General features: G+C 40.0%; 1 protein-coding gene across 6 annotated transcripts in view; it reads left to right on the top strand.

The window, feature by feature from the left end:
- Nucleotides 1-24,555, top strand: part of ZNF609 (zinc finger protein 609) — a 234,117-nt gene that overhangs the window by 2,328 nt on the left and 207,234 nt on the right. For 4 of the 6 annotated variants that reach the window (XM_079914866.1, XM_079914865.1, XM_079914864.1 and 1 more), the window contains exon 2: nt 7,049-7,129. The exons of the other annotated variants lie outside the window; for them this stretch is intronic. The gene's annotated coding sequence lies outside the window, so the exon portion shown is untranslated. The remainder of the gene's footprint in view (nt 1-7,048; nt 7,130-24,555) is intronic. 6 annotated transcript variants of the gene reach the window in all.

The raw sequence follows: 24,555 nt of genomic DNA, 5'->3' as shown, positions 1-24,555 counted from the left end.
GGAGAAGTTTGCCAAAGAGATGAACATAAAAAAAAAAAATCATTTGAGATCTTGGGAGTTACTAATGAGAGAAGGATGAGAACGAGCTAGAAGGAGCCCTGCCCTTGCATTTACCTCATAGAAGTGCCCAAATAGCATTTAGGTACTATTAGTTGGGTAAAGAATTATTGGGGGCTAGAAATGAGGTTTTCCTTTAGGACATTAAAGAAAACTTTTCTTTGAACAGAGATTAGAAATCAAGCTCATTGTGGGAGGACAGTTGTATACAATATACACTGTACACAATAGCCAACCATTTCCTATAGAGTGTTGTTGAAGAGGAACTTTAGCCTTTGGTTGTGGTAAAGGTCTTTCTGAGGCCCTAAGTCTGACCACGTTGCCTCCCTTTTCTCTTTCAATGAGTTTCTTAAAAATGATGGCTTGCCACTTAGGTGTTGGGCTTTGTTAGGAGGGAACAGGTTGTTCTGACCTTTATGTTTCTTGATGACCGAACTGTCTTAAGGTCTTACTAGAGGTGTTGTCTGTCTTTAGACTGTTTCCAACTATATGTCCTAGGTCTCTGAGTGAAGTCTCAGCTAAACTGAGTCCAAAGCTTTTTGCTCTTGGGCTGTTGGCATTCATTTCTTAATCCTGTCAGGTGACAGTGAAGGCAGAAGCCTCAGATTAAATTTGCCCTGATTAGATTTAGTGGTTTCAGAATTGGGCCCTTGCCACAAGGAGTCTTATAAGTCTTCTGACTGTGACCATATTTCAGAGAGCACTTTGGATATTTTTCCCCCAGCTTCTTGTTAGAAAATGTTTCCTTGTGAGAGGTCTAGATAGCTGGACAGATTATTGCTTATTTTGTGCGAGGATATGGAAGCATAATTTTGGCTCCTGGTAGTAATTATGCTGCAATTAACATATAGCAACTAAATGACTGGAGCAGGATAATTTGTTGAGGGGTTTACTGATTGCTCTGTCAAGTGGAAGTGCCACTCCTTACTTATTTGACTGCCTGGGCTCAGCCGTGGAGACTTAATAAGTACAGGAATGATGTGTGGTCTCTAGAAGTTCACACTCTGTTTTCTCTCTCATCACTGCCAGGTACTATAGAACCTTCTAGTGCCACTTTCTCCTGCTCCATAGGTAGCTAAGCAATTGTTATTTCCCTTGTGGAAACTGGTCATGGATGGGAATACTGCCAGACAGATGGGGCCACTCTGAGATGAGGCAGCCTTATGTTGTGCGGCAAATTTTCTTTTAAGCAGCTGAATTCTCTCTTCTGCCTGATTTTTAAATATCAGATTCCTTTAAAAAACAACAACAACAACAACCCTGCAAAATACAAAATCACGTAGTGTACTAAATATGCCTTCGTGATATCTCATAAAAGTTGGCTATGACAGACAAAACGAAGAGAGGCGATGCTGATTGGCAGGTTCAGGGCCCACTAAGTGTCAGTGAAGGACTGTTTTCACTAAGGAACAGGTAATTCACCAAAGCACCTGCCTAGCTGGGCATGTGGAATTGGCAGCAGCTGTGCAGTTGCAGAGGGATTATTGAGCAGGTGGTTAAAGAATCACATGCCACAGTGACAAGAAAATACTTGGTCTTCTGTGGTTTAGGTTCAGTTCATATGTGTGAAATTCTTCTTTGTTTCACGTTTCTTAATGCCTGATACTGGTTTGTTAGTGAGATAATAATGGAATAGAGAAAAGAGATTCTTCCTTTTCTCTGTGTTTCTTTTAAATTACTGAGTAGCTTGCCTTAGACATGGTCCTAGACGGCCCTATTATATTTCTGTGAGTTCTGGCTTTATGCCCTGTGAATGGGAAGGGAATAATAGTAATTCAGTGTTTCTAGCACTTGTTTATTAGGGGGATAGGGAAGGAGAAAATTCTTTGTTTTTAGGGTAGTGAAAAGGATTTAGCTGCTGGGAGGATACCCAGGTGCAAAGGATGTAATTGACTTTTTGTGTTAAGTCTACCTGACATATCTTACTCAAGACTTTCACATGTGTTTTTATTTTATGAATGTCATTCTCCACATGAAGTTTGCACCTCTTCTGTTGTTCCTTTTATTCCATTTTTAGTTTCTCCCAGCACCTGTATAACTCTTTTTTTTCTGGCTTTGAGATTAACATCACTGTTAGAATCAAGTCATCATCAGAGGGCCAAATCATGCTAAGGAAGTATCTCAACTAAATGTTTATCTTAAAAACAAGTATAGCATTTCCTGTAACTTGGAGGAGGACTTTCTATTTTGAGGTTTTCTGCAAATTCCCAGATTTTCCTTCTAGGTTATCATCATCTTCTGTTAATATCATTTTATTTTTCTTTCACATGATCATGCCACTATAGTAGGCAGTGGCGTAGAGCCTAAAATTTATAAACAAGCAACTTGGTGTTTATTTTGTGACTTCTTTAGTGTCCTCCAGTGATTTTCTGTGTTGGGCTGACAAGCTGTGTGCTTGAAACACACGCAGGCACACACATACACACAATCTAATTGAATTCACAGTGTATTAATTAACAGTTGATTGACAGCAAAGAAGTGACTTTAAATGTTTTGGAATTGAGAAATCCCTTTTCCAAGTGAAGTGAAGGCTCTGATCTGTCAGAGAGATTGAGACAGAGATTTAGGTAGATGGCTGGCTGTCTGGATGGATAGATAGATAGAGTTTTTTGATTGATTTAGGGAAAAGGGAGGCAAACAGTGTGACTGAGGCCAGGGCCAGTGGACCACTACAGAGACAGGGACATTTGCAAGAATCTGTTTAAACCTAGTTTGCAACCTAGCTTTAAGTAGGAGCCTAGCAGTCATTTGTATAATATTCACTTCTGGGAAAAAATATAAACTTCTTTATTTCCCCATATGAAGCCATCGCAGCTATTTGTTTTAAACTGTTCACAAACCACCATGTATTTTCCTAGCATTCTCAGTAGTTTGCTTCCTCATGTTTTTCCCCCTCCCCCATCTCCCATCCACATTCTCTGCTCTGAAGACTTCCCTAGCAGCCTGGAAACACTCTAATTACTGTAGCTATTATAGTCACAACCCAGATCTTCCACCTCCTTCCCACTCACCCCTTTCTATCTTCCTTCCCCCTCCCCTTGCTCTAGCAGCAGGAGTTGAACTGCAGTCTCATGAGCACAGTCAGATCTATGAATGAGCTTTATATCTTGTCAAGGCAGAACTCCAGATCCAACAGGGCTGATTTTTCATGGTTCTCTTGCTGTTTGTTCTTGGATCAGAGTCCCAGAAATAAGAGATGGCAAATACCTATTAGGTCATATCTAATCCATCACTCAGGACCAAACCTGCGATCTTTCTCTTGTCTCTGTGAGAATTTTTTCTTTCTTTCTTTTGCAGGTGAGAGCTGTCTGATGCCAGGCAAGCTCTGAAACTGCCTTCTTTTTATTGTGCTCTCTGGTCATTAGTGTCAGGCCAGCGTTGCTCCCTTGGATTTTTATTCTTATCCCATTTTCAGGATTACTTGCTCCCAGCAAAATCTCCACCCTCTTCAACTTCAGTCCTCTCTTCTTCATTTTTTTTTTAAAATTAATTTATTTATTTATTTATTTTTGGTTGAGTTGGGTCTTTGTTGCCGTGCGGGGCTTCTCATTGCGGAGCACGGGCTCTAGGCATGCGGGCTTCGGTAGTCGCAGCACGCGGGCTCAGCAGTTGTGGCTCCCGGGCTCTAGAGCGCAGGCTCAGTAGTTGTGGCGCACAGGCTTAGTTGCCCCGCGGCATGTGGGATCCTCCTGGACCAGGGCTCAAACCCGTGTCCCCTGCATAGGCAGGCAGACTCTTAACCACTGTGCCCAGGGAAGCCCCCAGTCCTCTCCTCTTGATTGTTGGCACCACGTTTGTGGGTTCCTTTTGTACCATCAAGTTATCTATGCCAGAAGTTACCACTTTTCAGACCTTTGCCACAAGAGTCAGTGTGGCATTCTCTTAAGGAGTTGCATTTGATGGAGCACAGGACACAAGTCCGAGCAGGTGGTAATTAATAAAATGGCTCAGAAAATATGTGCGAGGTTGTGCCCTTAAGAAAGCCCTGTACTGTATGAACAAATGCTCCTTCTTTCTGTTTGAATTGGGGTACTTCCTATTCTAACCCTTTGTTCTCTTTAGATGGATGAATTTTATTTTTGTGTGGCTTAGTTACAGTTAGTTATTTTCTGATTTAATAGTGTAAAATGTTTATTTGCTAATATAGCTTTTCAAAGCATAGAGGAAAAAGCACAGAATTGCGAGTCATAAAGCCCAGATCCTGATCACTGTTTTGCCTCTGACTAGCCGTGACTTGTGCTAGTCACTCCTATGTTTTCATTTTCCTTATCTGTAAAGTGAGCATATTAGACATGATCATCTCTAAAGGCTCCATATAGTGTTGAATTTTATGCTATCAAGATTATGATGAAAGAATGGGACAAAAATGATTGATGGTTGACATAAGTGGGCAGTTTTTTATTATTGTGTCAGTATTCAGAAGGGCAAATAAGTGCAGCCTTAGTTCCTGGGGGCTTGACTCTCACTTCTCTTTGATATGTTTATAAAGTTTATGCTGTGCCTTTTTTTTAAATGAAGTTATCTTCTTTTGGAGAGTCTTGTACCTTCATTCTGCAGGTTCACCAGTTTGTCAAATATACCTTTTTCTAGCCTTCTCAAGCCGTAGGAGTGGGGATCAGAAAGCTGTACAAAAAGAACCTCAGCTTGGGAGAAAGAAATCAAACCTGAAAGGATTTGCCTGATATCGTTAAGAAGTAATTTTGTGTATTCAGTCAGTAATCTAAGATCTTTAAATCTCTTATATCTGAAATCTTGAGCCAAGGGACTGATTTTGGAGGTGGGTTGGGCATTTTTCCATTTTTGTCCAGTTAGTGGAAAACCTACTTTGAATTAACTTCTTGGGATTGAATAAGAGTTGCCCACTGTTTTGTTTACAAAATAAAAGTGTTATTTTTAATGATCAAAATGCAAAATCTGGGACTTCCCTGGTGGCGCAGTGGTTGAGAGTCCGCCTGCTGATGCAGGGGACACGGGTTCGTGCCCCGGTCCGGAAAGATCCCATATGCCGTGGAGCGGCTAGGCCCGTGAGCCATGGCCACTGAGCCTGCGTGTCCGGAGCCTGTGCTCCTCAGTGGGAGAGGCCACAACAGTGAGAGGCCCGCATACCGCAAAAAAAAAAAAAAAAAAAAAAAAAAAAATGCAAAATCTGGCAGTTTGAGCAACAAGGGGGATCTCTGAAATACCCCCTAAAAGGGACTGAGCAAATTAAAGTTGATGGGTGACTTTAGGAACTTTGAAATTGGTAGTACAGTTGACCCATGAACAACACAGCAGTTGGGGCACCCCCCCTCCCCCAGGGAAGTAAAAAATCCTCATATAACTTTACAGTTGGCCTTCCAGTATCCAGGGTTCCAACCAACTGCAGGTTGTGTAGTACTGTAGTACGTATTTATTGAAAAAAATCCAGATATAAGTGGACCTAAATTACAGTTCAAACCCATGTTGTTCAAGGATTAACTGTGATGTTAGAAAATCTTTGCTTTCAAGCAGTTTAAAGGAATAAAATTGTATAACCTAGTTGTTAATTCCCCAAGTTAGGATTTTTATCAGTATTTTCCAGTTAGTTTTTGGATTTGGAACTTCCAATAGCAGCTGTTTATTGAATGTTAAGAAGATGTTGGTCTTTTAGTCTTTCTTTTTGGGGAATGTGTTTAACATGGCAAAATCACATGTTTAATCTACCTTTGAACATTGGAAGAAGCATTCACTCTTCTTAAATTTGTACTTAAAACATCCATCTGTCTGTAATAGAAAAATTCAGTGGGAGGAACTATTGTTTATTTTGGACTCATAAAATGTCCTGGGAGTGTTTTGCTTTATTCCAGCCATCTGTAGCACATTACTAATTTTCAGGTAATCTAAAGGTTATTTTGAGAAGTGTTCCACTTGCATGAGATTTTTTAAAGATTTGTATTAGAAATATAAGTGGCTTTTGTAGACAGATTTTTTTTTTTTTTAAGTGTCAAGTGAAGGGTTTTGAATTGGAAAGTGACCAGTGCCATGCAACCCTTGGAAATCAAACCACACCACGATTGAAATCCAGGTCTGGCAGTTAGGCCACGTTGCCTGCTGGTACTGCACTGCATGCTGATACAACATTGCATGTTGGTACCTGTAGTTTCTTAGGCTGCAGTTCAGTATTTATAGAGTAAGGCAGCAGTGTCTGCTCTGTTCTATGTACAGAGTAAAGCCAGAGGGCTTTTGGTATGTTATCAGAGTGTTCCTAGTAACATTCCTAGGTAAGCACTTTGGGTTTGGTTAAGATGAACTTTTATTCATGTGAGCAGAAGTGAATGTTCAAGAATGTCCGTTGTAAACTTCAGTTACAAATTCTGAGGTTTGGTGTGAAACTCAGCAAGAATGGTATCAGAAATGGAACTATAGAGAAATTGGAATTGTGAGGCTCATGGGGTCTATGAATCTGAAAGGTATAGTGGGAAGGGGGAAATTGTTTTTCTACTTGGTATTTGCTTTTGAATGTACCTCCAGTCCATCATTTCTGAAACTTGCTTACCCTTTTCTCCCCTAAGCATTACAGTTCTTCCAGTTGCCGTGGCACAAGACTTTGGGTTCATATTTGGTTCTTTTTTTCTTCCTTACCACCTCATCTGATCATTCACCAAGTTTGAATCATTCTAGATACTTTATCATTTAGCTTCACCTTTTCACCTGACCTAGTTCAGGCCTTCATCTGTATATTATTGTAGTAACCTCATGGTTAATGCTTCTTTCTGTATTACATACTACATACTACTGCAATATTATTATAGTTTTTATTTATTTATTTAGTGAATACAGACATCCCTTGTCTTACTGTGCTTCGCGGATACTGCGTATTTTACAAATTAAAGGTTTGTGGGAAGCCTGTGTCGAGCAAGTCTATTGGCACCATTTTTCCAGCAACATTTGTTCACTTCATGTCTCTGTGTCACAATATTTCTCTAATTCTTACAGTATTTTAAACTTTTTCATTATTATTATATTTGTTAAGGTGATCTGTGATCAGTGATCTTTGATGTTACTACTGTGACTTGCTGAAGGCTCAGATGATGGTTAGCATTTTAAAATTAAGGTATGTACATTATTTTTTAAGACATAATGCTATTGCACACTTAATAGACTACAGTATATAATAAACATAACTTTTACATACACTGGGAAACCAAAAAATTTGTGTGACTTGCTTTACTGTGATATTTGCTTTATTGTGGTGGTCTGGAACCGAACCTGTAATATCCCCAAGGTATGCCTGTATTTATTGAGCACTTATGTGCCAGGCTAGACATCATCTCTGTCCTTTCTGGACTTACACATCTAGTTGAGGAAACTAGCAATCATTTAATGAATGTATGATTATGAGCTGAAGTGCTTTGAAAGGAAAGAATTTATTTCTAGAAGAATATGTAGCAAGGAATCCCAGTGTAGACTTTTAATTAATTAATTAATTAATTTATTTTTGGCTGTGTTGGATCTTCGTTTCTGTGCGAGGGCTTTCTCTAGTTGTGGTGAGTGGGGGCCACTCTTCATCACGGTGCACAGGCCTCTCACTGTCGCGGCCTTTCTTGTTGTGGAGTACAGGATCCAGATGCACAGGCTCAGTAGTTGTGGCTCACGGACCTTGTTGCTCCGCGGCATGTGGGATCTTCCCAGACCAGGGCTTGAACCCGTGTCCCCTGCATTGGCAGGCAGACTCTCAACCACTGCGCCACCAGGGAAGCCCCCAGTGTAGACTTTTAAAAACACAGTTCTGATTATTTCACTTCTTGCTGAAAACTTTTAAGGACTCCTTACTGCCTATATAGGCCAGCACTCAAGATCCTCTATGATCTGACCAACCCTGGCCTTCAGTCTTATTTCTTTCTCTTTTTCCAGCCATTCCTTCCACTTACCCTGCATTTTTCAGTCTCAACACCTTAGTTTTTTTCTTTTCTTTTTTGTTGGAATGCCCTTCCCTGCTCCAAGGCATTCAGCTTTAAATCTGACCCTTCCTTTAACCTACCAAAAAATTTCATCTCCCTCCTGAAGACTTTCTTAACTTTCGTCTTCCCACCCGCCTGTATCTCCAGAATTGATTTTGTATTCCTCTGTATCTCTTTAACTCTTTGCTGGGATCTCTGTTATAGCACTGTATCACACCTTGACTTTAATCATATATGAATATATTTTTTTCCCTACCTTATTCTAAACTCCTAAGAGACCTGAGTCTCCTGTTTCCCATGGCTTCCACCCCAGTGCTTTGAATATAACTTTATGTGTAATGCTTGCTGAATTGAATTGGAATTTGATTTTTGAAAACAGAAACTTCTTGTGATTTTTTTTTTCAGACCTTCTTTTATGTTAAGGTAACTTGCATTTAACACATTTTATCCCAAACTGAATAACCTAGGAACAAGGCACAGACTGTGAAAGCCTTTAGAAATCCTTCAGACTCAAGGACAAGCATTTGTGCCCTTTAGTACCTTCAGCAGTACTGTGGTTCCATATATCCTAGCTGATGGAAGACTTGAGGGGAAGGGGAGAGGTAGTACATGGCAGACAGAAGCAATGTAGGTCAGTCACAGGAACCAGACTGATTCTGTTAGAGGAATATAGGCATGGTTGGGCCCTCTGGGTATTGTTGACCTCCAAGAGGTCTTTTTAGTTTTTCTTATTTACTTCCTTCGTTCCATAAATATTTATTGGATTCCTGCTATATGTGAGGTCCTGTCCTAGCTGCTTAGGATCTATCAGTGAACAAAATAGACCAAAAAATCCCAACCCCATGGATCTTGTCTTTTAACAAAAGGAAATATAAATAAGGATAATAAATAATTATATAGTGTAAAGAGAGTGATAAATAATGTGGGAAAAAATAGAACAGAGTAAGGGAGATTAGGAGTATGGAGGAAGGATAGGTGGGGGAGGTAGGAAGGTTGCAGCTTTTTTTTTTTTTTTTTTTGTGGACGTGCAGGCTCAGCGGCCATGGCTCACGGGCCCAGCCGCTCTGCGACATGTGGGATCTTCCTGGACCAGGGCACAAACCCGTGTCCCCTGCATTGGCAGGCGGACTCTCAACCACTGCGCCACCAGGGAAGCCCTAGGTTGCAGCTTTAAATAAGGTGGTCAGAGTAGACATCTTTGAGAATTGTGGTGGTAGTGTGTTACTGGTTTGTTAGGCACTTCCCTGAGGGTGCTGAATACTCTTCTGCCCAGAAGAGAGATAGAGGCACTGTCTGCAGTTGTTCCAAAGGGTCTAGCTGACAGTGAGGCGGAAAAATGTTCTTTTTTCTTGGCTGCTTCCCTGGCTGGCATTCCTGGAAGTTAATCATGGTGAAAACTGCAGTCATGTCTGGAAGACACCAAGGGTAGAACTGGAGGCCTTGTAGCCAGTTCCCTGAGGAGTGGGATTTACTCTTCTGTTGATTGGCCCTTGGGTGCCTAGAGTAATGGGTGAGTTAGGCCTCTGAGTTTTCTCCTTCCTCAGCGGGAAAAGCCCATTATCATGACCTTCCCTCTTCTAGTGAGACCTCAGCAACTTTGTTTGGGGTAGCTCATTAAAAATAAGTTTTCAGGGACTGTACACTTTGCTCCCAGCCTAAAAATTGAATTTTAAGGTTTGTGGTATTTCAACTTCCTTTCAATGCATAGCTAGCTATGTTCTGGAAGTCTTAGTACCTAATTCATTAGCCTGAGGATGAAGATGTCTTATGATGTCTAGATGCTCTCTTGTTTGACTTGTGTTTTGTAAATTTTCTTATAGTTTCCTTGCTTGCTCTTTACTACTTCATTATTTTTCCTGTTGCCTCTTCCCTTTTTCTTTACTTTAAGCTGATAGGAAACAGAAATCCCTTAGGCCGTTTTGGTAATTGGCTCCAAGCTAAAATTCCTACCTAACATATGAGAGATGTCTTATTTCTGTCCTTGGGTTGTGTAGAATGCAGCTTACGGACATCAAGCTCTCAGCACATTTGTTATATTGTATGCTATTTGAGGTAGCTGAGAGGTGCAGGATACCTGTACACTCTATTTTTAGTTATTTATATCATCATCTTGTGCAGTTGCAGTGCACAAGGAGACCTATTTGCCATTCTGAAAAAATGTGCTATTTTGATATAAAATTTTAGAATAAAGGTTCTCAATGAACTTGGGGTCGATGCTAAGAAAAATCTGTTAACTTTTAGGCAGATATGGTTGTAATGTTAGGTGAGCCTCTGGGCAGATTTCACATTGCTTTTCTTTGTCAGGATTTGCTGTATATCAGACTTGAAGTCATACTTCCTCACCACATACACTCAAGTGGTACAATAACATATACCGATATTATGAACTTTAAAACCAGTGTCTGTTAATTCAAGTGTGTGTTGTTTTTTTCCTCTAGTGGTTAAAAGGGTTTCAGTTTAACTGACCAAGTTGTTTGCTTTATTAGTAAAAATGCTTTAATGTTGCTTACTTTGCTAGTGATAATTGCTTTTTTAGTAGTAGTGTTTCTGTGGTTTGTATTAGTAGGCCCTTCCAGTCCTAACAGAGCTAGAAATCCTGGCAGTGTGGATTTCACATGAGTTCCATAACACTACCTGGCAAAGAGGGGAATGTAGGACAGTGTCTGGTAATATTCTTTTTCTTATGGAGCCTTCCTATAAGAAAGAAATTCAGTTTTAACAAGATTACATTGGAGTAGGTAATATAACAGTGACATTTTCTTCCAACAACAAGTCTATAATATATTTTACCTGAATTTGTGATCTGAAGCATTAGATTTGTTTTAAAGTGTTACATAAACATGATGAGTGCCATTTCTGTCATCCTCATATAATTTTTTTCCCTTCTCCTTTCTTGGTAGGCAAAATAATGATACAGTGGTTTAATTCACATCTCAGATACTTGATGGAAGGAAACTAATTGTTGAAATATGGTGCTGCTAGGCTCTGCACTTCATAGGAATGATACAGGTTGCAAGGGATTAAATTTTTATAAGGATCGAAATCCTTACTTAAATAAGAATGTCACAGCCCTAATCACAATAATGTGGCTGAGTTGAAACTGTTAAAGGAGATTGGAGAAGCTGCAGAATTAGGCCAGATAATAATAATGTGGGGTTTATTTACTTATACATAGATTAGTTAAATACTTTATTGACAGCAAATGTGAAGATGTGGTTTTGAGTAAGATAAACTACTTCACACAGTTGGCAGTTTTAGATCCCATAAAGCAAAGAAATAACCTGGATTTTGCTTTGAGGAACAAACAAGAATTGATAAACTTTTCTGTAGGTCAACACTATTTAATAGTAATCATAATCTTGATTAAGCTCAACATTCTTCAGGGAGAGCAGGAATAAAATCTATCATATGGGGATTCATTTTTAAGAAATTGAGCTGCAATCAAGTATGTACAGTAGGAAAAGTGGAAAGATTTTAAAAAACAACCCACCAGAAGTTTAAAGACTTAAAAGCCATTTTATTAGAAAGCAAGGGATCAAAAGGACTGTGCAAAACAGATGGTCACTTGGCATAGTCTCAGAGGTTGTGGAGAGGAGAAAAGCATCTTTAAAAAAAATTTTTAAACATTTTCAATCAAGACCAAAGAAGCCCACAAAGTGATGGTGGTTAGTCACACGTGCTGCCTAGAAATTAGGTGAAAGAAGAAAAGATGAATTAGTTAAGCTCTTTGCTCAACTGATGGTAAGAGTTTATGTTTGTTTTTGCTTTTTTAAGAAGACATGTTAAAAATGGAAAGGCAACTAGAAAATTGTAAGACTGCTTGATTATGATGTGAAAGATCCATTCAGGGATGAAGATGTTAGAGAATTTCCACTTCTGTTTTTCCCACTTCCCAAGCAGTTTAAAGCTTCTGGTCAAATGATGATAAATGCTTAACTTTAAAAAAAAATTAGGGCACGAATTAATCTTTTTTAATGCATAGAAAGCACGGAAAAATGTACAGAAGTCCCTAGAGTTATCCCAGAAATGGTAATATTTATTTAGTCTTTCCAATACATTTTTTTCCTAGCTGCCTAGGCTTTTCTTGATCATATCAGTAAATTTGATGAGATTAAACCTATCTACCCAAGAATTGAGAAAGAATTCAAGGATAAACTGTAACTCTTAGTGAAAGTATATCACTTCATGTTTTAAGTGGCATGGTCATTACAGTAAGGGACTAGTGTAGATATGTGGTTCTGTCCGTAGAAGGGTTTGGAGGTGGAGGAAATAAAATCTATATTAGAAAATTGAAAAATGTAAATTAAAGATTGAGATAACTTGGTATCATTCATATCATTTACTGGGGCCAAGGCGATGGGTTAGTTTATATAAGGAGAAGTCACAAATGACAAATCATTGACAGTTGTGTGTGGACAGAGTTGTTACCAGTGGACATTGTTTAGTTTTGTTTTTTTTTTTTTGCGGTACGCGGACCTCTCACTGTTGTGGCCTCTCCCGTTGTGGAGCACAGGCTCTGGACGGGCTGGCTCAGCGGCCATGGCTCACGGGCCCAGCCGCTCCACGGCATGTGGGATCTTCCTGGACTGGGGCACGAAACCCGTGTCCCCTGCATCGGCAGGCAGACTCCCAACCACTGCACCAGGGAAGCCCTAGGTTTTTTTAAAAAATATTTATTTATTTGGCTGTGCTGGGTCTTAGCTGCGGCATGTGGGATCTTCGTTGCAGCTTGCGGGATCTAGTTCCCTGACAAGGGATCGAACCCAGGCCTCCTGCATTGGGAGCGTAGAGTCTTAACCACTGGGCCAGCAGGGAAGTCCTGACACTGTTTAGTTTTAAAAGACTTTTTGTTAAAGTCAGGCCAAAGGCTATTTAAAAACTTTAGTCTTGGAAAGGGAGAAAATGTTTTGTTGTGCATTAGCAAACTGACTTTCTGACAGTAAACACTTCTGTGTAGGTCCACAGTCTCTTCTCTGCCGTTCTAAAACCCCAAAGTTCTGAAAGCTGAAAGATTTTTTGTAAGGTAGGCACAAACCTGACTTCAGCTAATGAGGCTGTTTATAACCTTTTTTGGTGGTTGTTCTATTTCAAGTAAATATTTATTCATTTTGTTGTAAGAATATTAATGAGTTTCTTGTCAGGGTGCTATTCCAGTTTCTACTGAGAGTATTAAACTGTGTATGGTATACTAATTATCTCAGCTTTTTATAGGTGAAATAACTGAGGCTCAAATAAGTGCAGTGACTTGCCCAAGATTCTTACACATCTAAGGGGGAATAAAGAGTAGACTTGAGCTTTTGCTACCTCCTCCTTTGTTTTGTTTTGTTTTTTTTCCATTGTACTGTGCTGGTTTCTCATGACTTTACCTCCAGAAACCATCTTGATAAGTTCTTCTAGGTGGAAGGGTTTAAGTAGTGACACTCATTTTATTTGACGTTTTAATAAATGTTTTACAAAAGTGACATATTCAGGTTTTCTCATGACATTAAGCTCTTTCAAGTACTTAGGTTCCCAAATTGTTCAAGATTATACTTCCGAAATATCTTGGCTGTGTGTGGGGAATGAAAACTAGAAGATGAGCTTCAGTGTGCATAGTATTACATTTAAAAGAGGCAGAAAGTCCAGGGGACTTCCCTGGTGGTGCAGTGGTTAAGAACCCGCTTGCCAATGCAGGGGACACGGGTTCGAGCCCTGGTCTGGGAAGATCCCACATGCCATGGAGCAACTAAGCCCATGCACCACAACTTTTGAGCCTGCACTCTAGAGCCCACGAGCCACAACTACTGAGTCTGCGCACCTAGAGCCGGTGCTCCGCAACAGGAGAAGCCACCACAATGAGAAGCCCACGCACCGCAATGAAGAGTAACCCCCGCTCGCCGCAACTGGAGAAAGCCTGCGCACAGCAACGAAGACCTAATGCAGCCAAAAAATAAATAAATAAATAAGAGGCAGAAAGTCCAAACCACTTTGTTAGCATGAGTAACTTCTAGCTAACAATTATAGCCCCCAAAGGAGACTAGAAATCTTGGTAAGCTATCCCTCAAAAAATTAGCTCAGTGTGCTGCCAGGGAAATGCTAGGCGTCATTAGGAAGAGAACTAAAGAAAGATAAAAATAAACTTCCCTCTATACAAAACCAAGGTTTGTCTTTGTTTGTGTTACTGTGCATTCTTTGCATCCCTAAGAAATATGGGATGACCAAATGAGATGAAGAGCTGGTGACCAAATGAGATGAAAGCTTTAATGAAGACATGTAAAATGAAAAAAAAATCTTCAGCTTTTAAAGACAGAGGGAGTATTGTCAAACCCTATCAGGCGATGAGAAGAACATATAGACTTGTTCACCAGTTCTTAGGATCCTGTATTGGATAGAGAGCACCTTTTCAAATTAGAAATGAATTTAGCTTAATTATTGGGTTGCTCTTATCAATAGTAAATAAATAAAATTTGTTAACACTAGAGGTAGTAGAAATTTAAAAAAGGGTCTAGGGCTTCCCTGGTGGCGCAGTGGTTGAGAGTCCGCCTGCCGATGCAGGGGACACAGGTTCGTGCCCTGGTCCAGGAAGATCCCACATGCCGCAGAGCGGCTGGACCCGTGAGCCATGGCCGCTGAGCCTGCGTGTCCGGAGACTGTGCTCCGCAGCGGGAGAGGCCACAGCAGTGAGAGGCCCGCATACCGCAAAAAAAAAAGGGGTCTAGAAGGTTTTCTTGTGTTTTTTTTAAATTAAAACTTCTTATTTTAAGATAATTGTAGGAGTCTCATGCAGTTGTAAGCATAATACAAAGGAATCCCTTGTACCCTTTACCCAGTTTCCCTCAGTGGTAACGTCATGCAAGTATAGTACAGTGTCACAACCAGATATTGACATTGATACAATCCACCCAGCTTGTTCACATTTCCCCAGTTTTACTTGTACCCATTTATGAGTGTGTATATTTAGTCCTATGCAATTTTATTACCACCAGTCAAGATACAGAACAGTTCCATCACCACCAAGGTATCTCACATTGCCCTTTTATAGCCACACCTGCCTCTTTCTGCTACCCCTCTTCCTATCTCATAAGATTTTTGATAAATTATTGGATTAATATATTTTATAATAACCTGTCAAGGGGATCCAGTAATATTTGGGGGAGTGTATCCTTAACTTTTTATAAAATTATTTTATTTTTTAATTTATTTTTTCAGCATTCCAGTTTACTGTATTTATTGTAATGGAGTAATGACCCCTTTAAAAATCAGTGTCCATTGATGGACAGGAAATAACTATTACAATGAAACTAAAATATTTGAATGTTACAAATGAAAAATAAAATTAAATATACAGTCTCTGTCTGAATAGGAATTGCTTTATGCTCTCTTAGAACTTTGCATCTATTTCTTTTTAATTAATTATATGGAACTATAATAACCATATAAAGTTATTTTAAAATGTTTTATTTATCAGATTAATACATGTACTTTTTTGTTTTTGTCTTCCCATGAACTTTATATTAAAAATCAAATAGTAGTATGGCTTTTAATGAAAATCAGTAATCCACTGTTTACCCCTTCCCATCACCAAGTCTCACTCCCACTAGGCACCTGCTTTAAAATTTTCAGTCTTTTTCTTGTATTTACTCCCATACTTCTAAGTAATAAATAATATACACTCCTATTGCCCTCCCCTTCTTATCAAGTCAAATGTTTGGTTTCATCAGTATCCATTATTTATTGTGTTAAGTAAATATTTATTATTGAACCATTTAGTATACTACTATTATGTTTGTTTGGTTTTTTACATTTTAGTTTGGCTGCATCGGGTCTTAGTTGCGGCACGTGGGATCTTTCATTGCAGCATGCTGGATCTTTTGTTGCGGTGCGCGGGCTTCTCTCTAGTTGTGGCGTGCGGGCTTCTCTCTAGTTCTGGCATGCGGGTTTTCTCTTCTCTAGTTGTGGCATATGGGTTTTTTCTCTTCTCTAGTGTGGTGCGCAGGCTTCAGGGCACGTGGGCTCTGTAGTTTGCGGCATGCAGGCTCTCTAGTTGAGGCGCGTGAGCTCAGTAGTTGTGGCGCACGGGCTTAGTTGCCCCACGGCATGTGGGATCTTAGTTCCCCGACCAGGGATCAAACCTGCGTCCCCTGCACTGGAAGGCGGATTCTTTACCATTGGACCACCAGGGAAGTCCCCTGTTATGTTTTCTTATACAACTTACGTTTTTTTCCAGGATTTAATATCATTAAGTACCTCACTGTTTTTGGTTTGTTGTTATTAATTCTTTCAGACTCTCCAACAGATCTATAAATTTCCTCACAATATAGTCAAACACATGGTAATCCTTAAATGTAGTTCCCTTCCTTCCTCCCTTCCTTCCTTCCTTCCTTCCTTCCTTCCATCCTTCCATCCTTCCTTCCTTCCTTCCTTCCTTCCTTCCCTCCCTCCCTCCCTCCCTCCCTTCTTTCCATCCCCCTAACTATCCTGTGGGGATTGATGGTGTGAATCTCTTTTACCGTGATCACATAAAATGCTATTTTAGGACCAGGACCATGATCCAGTAATACAGTCCTTTTATTCATAGGTGTTTACTATTTTACCTTTTTTTTTAATATAATGTGCGTATGATAAAGTGCATAAAGTACACCAATCTTAAGTGTACAGCACAGTTTTTACATGTGTATATAGCCATATAGCTACCATCCAGCTCAAGATAATAGAACACTTCCAGCACCCACAAGGTTCCCTCATGCTTCTTGCCGCTCAGTCACCTCCTCCCAGACATGACCACTTTTCTGACTTCTGTCACCTTTGATTCATAGATGTTTAAAATGTGCTAACTGAACGTTTTAAGTCTGATAGAATGTATCATACATTTAAGTACGAGGCTTCCAAGGGATTGGTTATGTCCAGAACTCCTGATTTGTCGGCTAGCCCTATTTTGGGTAGCAGCTATGCATGGATGAGACTGAAGGCTGAGAATACTCCAGAGCAGTTAGGCATTTTTTAAGAAATGTGGGGACTGGATTGTTTTCTTACTTTTCCCCTAGACTCTTGGTAAATCTGTATCCTTTATCTGTATCTTAGAAGAAAGAGGAATCCACACTCTGTTCTAGTAAGTTCGAAGACTGTTAGGTAATTGAGACAGCTTATAGCTAGTGACAAATCAAGCTCAAGTAAGAATGGAGATGAGAAATGGCAGCCTTGGCAGTGTTATGATTCTGCCCATTGAGGAAAGCAGTGTTCATTCACTCATTTATTGACCAGAATATTTATTGAGGGAGCACTGTGACATAAACACTGTTATTAGGATACAATGGTGAGCAAAAGAGGTACAGCCCCTTGCCCTCAGGATGCGTGCAGTCCAGTGGAGGAAACATGTTAATCAAATCATCACACGCACTGGGAGGTAGGATGTGAGCAGGGAATGTCTGAGGTAAATGCCAAAAGGCAGTAAGGTGGGAATGGGGTGCAGAGGACAGAGTATGGCCATGAGATGAGGCTGGAGAAGTCAATCTGGCTTAGATATCCTAAGGGATGTGTGTGTGAATTCCACCATTTTTTATGGTTAGTCTAACAGTGTAGATAGTATCTTTTTTTCTTTTGGCCGCCCCACGCAGCATGTGGGATCTTAGTTCCCCGACCAGGGAACAAACCTGTGCACAGTGGAGGCACGGAGCCTTAACCACTGGACTGCCAGGGAAGCCCCTAGATACTATCTTTTGATAGAGAAGTTTTCTTTGTGTGCTTTTTAGAGTTACTATAGGATAGTAGTTAAGTAAGAGACTTAGGAAGGGAGGTGAGGTCTAGAATATAAAAATGAAGGTAATTCCTCATGTTTCCTGAAAAGTGCTTAGGTTTGTTTTGTTTTGTTTTGTTTTAAAATATTTATTTATGTATTTATTTTATTTGGTTGTACTGGGTCTTAGTTGCACCACATGGACTCCTTAGTTTCGGCAGGCAGGCTCCTTAGCTCCAGGGCTCCTTAGTTGTGGCACATGGGCTCCTTAGTTGTGGCATGCGAACTCTTAGTTGCGGCATGCATGTGGGATCTAGTTCCCTGACAAGGGATCGAACCTGGGCCCCCGGCATTGGGAGCGCAGAGTCTTATCCACTGTGCCCCCAGGGAAGTCCCTGCTTAGGTTTTTTCCTTTCCCCCATTCCTATGAACTTGACCCATATTATTCCCTGTTTTAGAGGTGAGAAAAGCTCTGCCACAACAGTTCTGTGTGGAGGGCCAATTTCTTAGATCTCCTGATTCCTAAGCTAACTCCACTATTCACTTTTTTCTTGAGAATTTGACATCACCTCTTTCTCTTTAGTACAGAATGTTTACCTCTGGGGAAAAGAACTAAATTATAAAGGGCTACATAGCCCTTCAGTTTTTAGGGGAGGGGGGATGGTAGAGCTTTATTGTTTACTTTAGATGATCTTTGCCTTCTGCTTATACATAGGCCTTGGTAAGGGTTTTCTCTGTGAACCAGTTCCACCAATGAATCCCTATAAGGTTGGGACTGAATTATTTACATGTTTAGTATGCTGTTTAGCCTATTGTGAGATGTATGCTGGCCCAGAGCAGTATTGACAAACACCAAGGCTCTAAACCTGAGCCCTGTTGAATAATTATGTCTAGTGGAAGTGTCATTTGCTTATGTGAAATGAAACAGGTCAAGCCTCATAATCTTACTCTGAGAATAGCAGCCTGTGAGGACCATAAAACTATTCATGAGGTGCAGGTTATAAACACTGAGGGACTGGAAGATGCTACACTTTTGCTCTTCTGTCCTTAGGTGACACATGGTCAGATGAGCCCTGTTGAATTGGATCCATCTTCTCAAATTGGCACTCTGAGTCTGTCTTTATCTGATCCCCATTGGAGATATAAGCTGAGAGGTATGGTACTTGAGGAGATGACACAGTTCCTTTGTTGCAGTAATTAATGTAATAAATAAAGGAAGAGACCCAAAGGAAAGTTGATTGTTTCTTGTTAGAGCCCCAGTTGGAAATTCAGTTGATTAGTGAGCTCTAATGTGGCAGCTGGAGAGGGAGATGCCTGTTCTTCCAGCTGGGTAAGCTCAGAGTCACCACGGATGGTTTACATGTACTAGCCTCACCTGAGGTTGGCTGAGTATGTGATTTCAGGGTAGCATCTGGAATTCAGGGAAGATGGTATAGTTTGGTTTTCTCTCAACTTTGTTTTATCCCACTGCTTTATTGACAATTCCCTGGGGCATCAAACCCTGTGAACCTCACACAATTTAGTTTTGAAGGCCTGTCAGGGGGGGGTCAACAATCTACTGGACTGGAACAGTTGGCAAAAGAGATAGTGCAGATGTTAAAACCATGAGCTTTGAGATTGGTACCTTGGCCCTGAGGGGTTTTTGAAGCAAGATGGAGTCTTTTTGTCAGTCACTATAGTGTAGGATTTTATGAGCCACATCTGAAGGTAGGGGTAGCCTAAATGGAAAACCAGAGTAAGTGAAAACCACTGAGTAATTGAAAGAAGAAAGGATTGCCATTTTCTTTCGTAGAACTCAAATGGATATCAGTACTACCTGTAATTTAATTTGTAAAATTTTTTTTAATATTTATTTTTCCTTTATTTTTAAAATACTTTAGGTCTTTATACAGTGTATGACCATGAAGCAGGCCTCTTTAACTTGAGACCCTAGAACATTGTGAGAATATTTGGGTCATTTTATACTTTTGAGTTGTCATATTTTTCAGATTTGGATCCTCATAATATGCTTAGAACCATGATGGATTCTCCCTCCATTTTATAATAAGAAAATTAATATTTAATGAAGCAACTTGGCTAACGTCCTGGCTAGGGTCATTGGAAATCTGAGTCCAGAAATCACATCTCTGTTTTTTTTTTTTTTTTTTTTTTTTAGAAATCACATCTCTTGATTCTCAGCTCAGTTATCTGTCTTCTACACCATGCTGCCTTCCTAAAATTGAGTGTAGCATATTTTTCTTTGTCCATATAGCTTTCGGTGAGGACTAGCTAGCCAGACGGATCACCCGCACACCCAAATGTGTGTGACCTGTGTGGTCGCAAGCAGAGTGTACTCACTCAAACACAACTGTCACTTGCTCAGACCAAAGCCTGTAAGAAGATTGATCCAAAAACTGTAACAAGAGGGGAGGACAGATAAATTTACACTGGGAGAGCATTGGACAGTTTGCTACTTAGACCAGATTAGCTATAAGTAATTGGCAGTTAAAGAGATCCTTTCTCTTTGATGCCCTGTAGGATGGATACAGAGCTCTATCTGGGCAGAAGGAGAAGTATTCTTCTTCATATTGTGTTTGGACATAAGTAGGGTCAGTTGTTGCTTATGTCCTCTGGGCAGGGGCAGAGACCTCGCGTGAAGATGCTTTTTCTCATTCTTAGTCTGGAAGAGAGACCTTGCTCATTACTGAGGTAGGGAAGTGGTGTAATCTATGGCATATGCCCTAGTAAAAAGCAATTAATGACCTGAAATGTATGATTACAAACCAACCTGTGGGCTGGGAGTCTGAGAGATGGAGTTGGGTTCCAGAGAGGAAACTGGAATTTGAACTTTCATTGTTATAGATACAGGGTATGAGGAGTGATTGTCATGGCCTATCTTGGTCCCTTAGCTATATCCACGCAGAGAAGAGTTCTTAGTGATCAGGTGCAGAACAAAGCAGAAATGGCACTGGCAAGTAATTCCAGAGTTTGGTGAATCATGGTCCTAAATAGCGAAGTGTAGTACAATTAGAAGAAGAGAGAAGAAAATATATCCAGAAGCTCCTGCAAGTTGAAAGTACTTTGTGGTCTCTGTAAGGTATTGGTTCTCCTGATTCTGCACTTTCTCTGCCATGGAAGCAAGAGGTCAGTGCTTTTCATTTCCAGCTACCATGTTAGTTACCCTACCTCCTGGGGTTAAACATCTCTGCCGTGACCTGTCAGAGAGTTTGATTATTAGCTGTATAAAGCCAGGGATGTGGTAGGGAGCAGATGGAAAGTGGTCTGGCTGCTGTAGCCAGGCTGATTAAAGAATCCTAGGCAATTTTTCAGTATATCTTTGGAAAGGTACCACCAAAGTTACTATGAAACCTGCTGGGTTTGGTAAACTGAATTTCTGAGAAGTCACCTGGTTGAAAAGTGGTACTTACTTAACTCACTCAGAAATTAGAGGACAGTGGCTCTCTATAGAACATCAGGACCACTAAATATCAGTCCTCAGGGTATGTTTTCTTTGTTTGCATCCTGGTCATTCAGAAATTCTGGGTAGTTTTCTAGTAGGGAAAGCACTTTAAAAAAAAATTATTTATTTATTTTTGGCTGCATTGGGTCTTCATTGCTGCACGCGGGCCTTCTCCAGTTGCAGCGAGCAGGGGCTACTTTTCGTTGCGGTGTGCAGGCTTCTCATTGCGGTGGCTTCTCCTGTTGTGGAGCATGGCTCTAGGTGCGCGGCCTCAGTAGTTGCGGCTCACGGGCTGTAGAGCACAGGCTCAGTAATTGTGGCGCATGGGCTTAGTTGCTCCACGGCATGTGGGATCTTCCCGGAACCAGGGCTTGAACGTTGGCAGGCGGATCCTTAACCACTGCACCACCAGGGAAGCCCAGGGAATGCACTTTTTGATAGGTACATTAACAGAATTTCAGATTTGAAAAAGGCCCTGGGCATGTCCAGACTACTCCCTGTCACACATAGAAGAATTCTGTAATTTGCTTGACAGGTGATTATGGTTTTTCTGGTCACTACTTTCAGTGATAAAGATATGGCTTCATTAAGCATTGTGGGTCATTGTTGGGAATTCCAGGGTATTACATTTTTTCCTGAGTTAAACATCTGTCTTTCTGTAACTTCTACTTACTGGTCCATTTTATATCCTCAGCATCACAGAATAAGTTTCTCTCTTCCACATTGCAACCATCATATATTTGAAGCTAACCAGCCTGTCTCCCTTCAGCTAACTCCTTTCCAGATTAAAGAATACCAGTTTCTAAGACCTTTCCTCTTACGAAATGGCTTTTTGGTGTTTTACTATACTCTAGGATATCCCTCCACTTAATGAATATCTCACTTAAGATGTGGAACTTGAAAATGAGCACAGAGCATCAGATGTTCTTTTCATCTCCAGCTCCCTTTTAAGAAGAAGCACAATTTTAAAAACATGTTAACAGCAATATTTCTTTTTTTTTTTACATCTTTATTGGAGTATAATTGCTTTACAATGGTGTGTTAGTTTCTGCTTTATAACCATATTTCTTGCTTACTAGAAAAAACAAAACAATTCGCCATGACATATGGAATTGGGACAAAAGGAATTTGAGGAAGTGTCTTTCCTTACTGATGTTAAGGCTGAACGTTCTAGGTTCAGCATTATTACAAGCATTGATTTTGCCTCCTATCTTTTCCAGGATTATCTGCATTGAGTTTACTCTTAAGATTACAAAAATCATTTGGTATTTCTGTTTACAAGAATTATTCAACTTTATGCTACACTGAACTTATTTTAATGCTTCATATAGTTTTTAACAAGGTGGATATATATATGTTCTTACATAACTGAAAATCTGTTGTTTTTACACGTGACAAACAACTTGACTCAGTGAAAGACTCTTGAAAAATAACCTTTTCTCTTCAAAATTCTTTGTAGATTTTTCATTCTCTTTTAACATTTAATATTGCAGAGCAGTCTGAGGTTGGCCTAAGTTTTGTCCTTTGTAATTCAAATATTTTGTTAGGATGTCTGCAAGTTTGGCTTTTTTTAAATTGATTTTGCTGAAAAGGTAGTGAACTTTTTCAAGATCTTTTTCAGCTCAAGATGTTATTCATATATTATGCCTTGATGGGTTGCTTTTTTCCCGTTTGTTCTAGTCTCTTCAGTTTTGCTTTGAGTATTATTAAATACTTTCTCTGTCTTTCAATTTCCCTCATTGTTTTCTTTTTGCTGTCCTTTGCCTTTGCCTTCTGGAACAGTATCTCAGGTTTTCTTGTAATTTACAGATTCATTTTCCACAGTTTTAGTTCTGTGCTTTTTTGATTTCTGTATGAATTTTAATTGCATTTTTCATTTCCTTGCATCTTCCTTTTTTAAAAAATAAAATCAGATTCTTTTGTCTAAGTTCATATTTTCCCATTTCAGCCTAGTATCTTCTTAATGCTATGTCTTCTTTACTGTCATATTTTGTTTATCCTGCTCCATACGACAGGTCGGCCAGTGCAGAACTGTCAGGAGCTCTCAGTGAGCACAAACACTTTTATGTACTTTATATTCTTCCCTTTATATACCTTTCCAGAGTCTCTCTTCCATTAGCATCCTATTTTCTAGAGGAAAGGTTTTTGTTTATTTGTTTTTTGGAGGAAGGTCTTTTGAAAGTTTTATTGAATAAACAAACATGGGATTGCTCTAATGGTTACATTACATACTGATGATAGTGCAGCTCAAGAGGAAAGTGGGTAAGTGTTAGATGAATGTGGGTTATGCTCTAAGCCTCACCACAATTGCAGAGATTGCAGAGGTGACAAATGATGATGTTGGGAAGAACTATGCTTTAATAATCCTTTGTAGTGCAGATTCAGTTGGCATTCCCATTTCTAGAAATGCCTTTGTCCCTCATAATAGAATTATTTTCAGTATCATGTTCCACTGCCTTACACACTCTCACTTGCTGCTGTATTCCCAGCACCTAGTTTAGTGCCTGGTACTTAGTAGGCAATTAATACACGTTTTTTTGAATGAATTAGTGTATAGTATAGAGAATTCCAAACATTTTACTAAAAATTTCTTCAGAATTCTAGATCATTATCAGAGGTATCATTTCTTTAATTTTTTCAGAGATTATGTTGCCTTTACCTTGTGGGTGGCATTTTTTCATAGTTCTTTTTTTTTTTAATTTATGTATTTATGGCTGCATTGGGTCTTTGTTGCTGCGTGCGGGCTTTCTCTAGTTGTGGTGAGCAGGGGCTACTCCTCATTGCAGTGCGTGGGCTTCTCATTGCGGTGGCTTCTCTTGTTGCCAAGCACGGGCTCTAGGTGCACAGTCTTCAGTAGCTGTTGCACACGAGCTTAGTAGTTGTGGCTCGCAGGTTCTAGAGCACAGGCTTAGTAGTTGTGGCGTATGGGCTTAGTTGCTCCGCGGCATGTGGGATCTTCCCGGACCAGTGCTCGAACCCATGTCCCCTGCGTTGACAGGTGGATTCTTAACCTCTGTGCCACCGGGGGTGCCCCATAGTTCTTATGTCATGTTTTCCCCCACACACAGTTTTTGCTCATCGTTTTATGAAGTAAGATCTATGTGGACTCAACGTCAGCAATGGTTGGTTGTTGGCACTAAGCTCTCTACTTGGGTAAAGGATGTACTTTCTTCTCAGATCTATGGCTAAATGGCAGGTTAATGTGCTGCCATTATTAATGCACTGAATTTCTCTCTTACATCCCAGTTGCTATCAAGCATTCACTTGGTATAAGCTCTGCTCTCCTAGGTGACATCTTCTCTTGAACTGCACCCTGGTTCTTTGACACTGCCTTGAGAGAGCAGGTGGAAAAGTACAATGTGTCTTATCTCTGTTAAGAGTTATCTATGGCATTTACCTGTTAGATATTTACTTTGTAGGATTCATTG

The sequence above is a fragment of the Stenella coeruleoalba genome (genome assembly GCF_951394435.1).
Source record: "Stenella coeruleoalba genome assembly, chromosome: 2".
NCBI classification, from domain to species: domain Eukaryota; kingdom Metazoa; phylum Chordata; class Mammalia; order Artiodactyla; family Delphinidae; genus Stenella; species Stenella coeruleoalba.
Note: the sequence above shows the minus strand (reverse complement) of the source record. Positions and strands in the feature narration are given on the sequence as shown.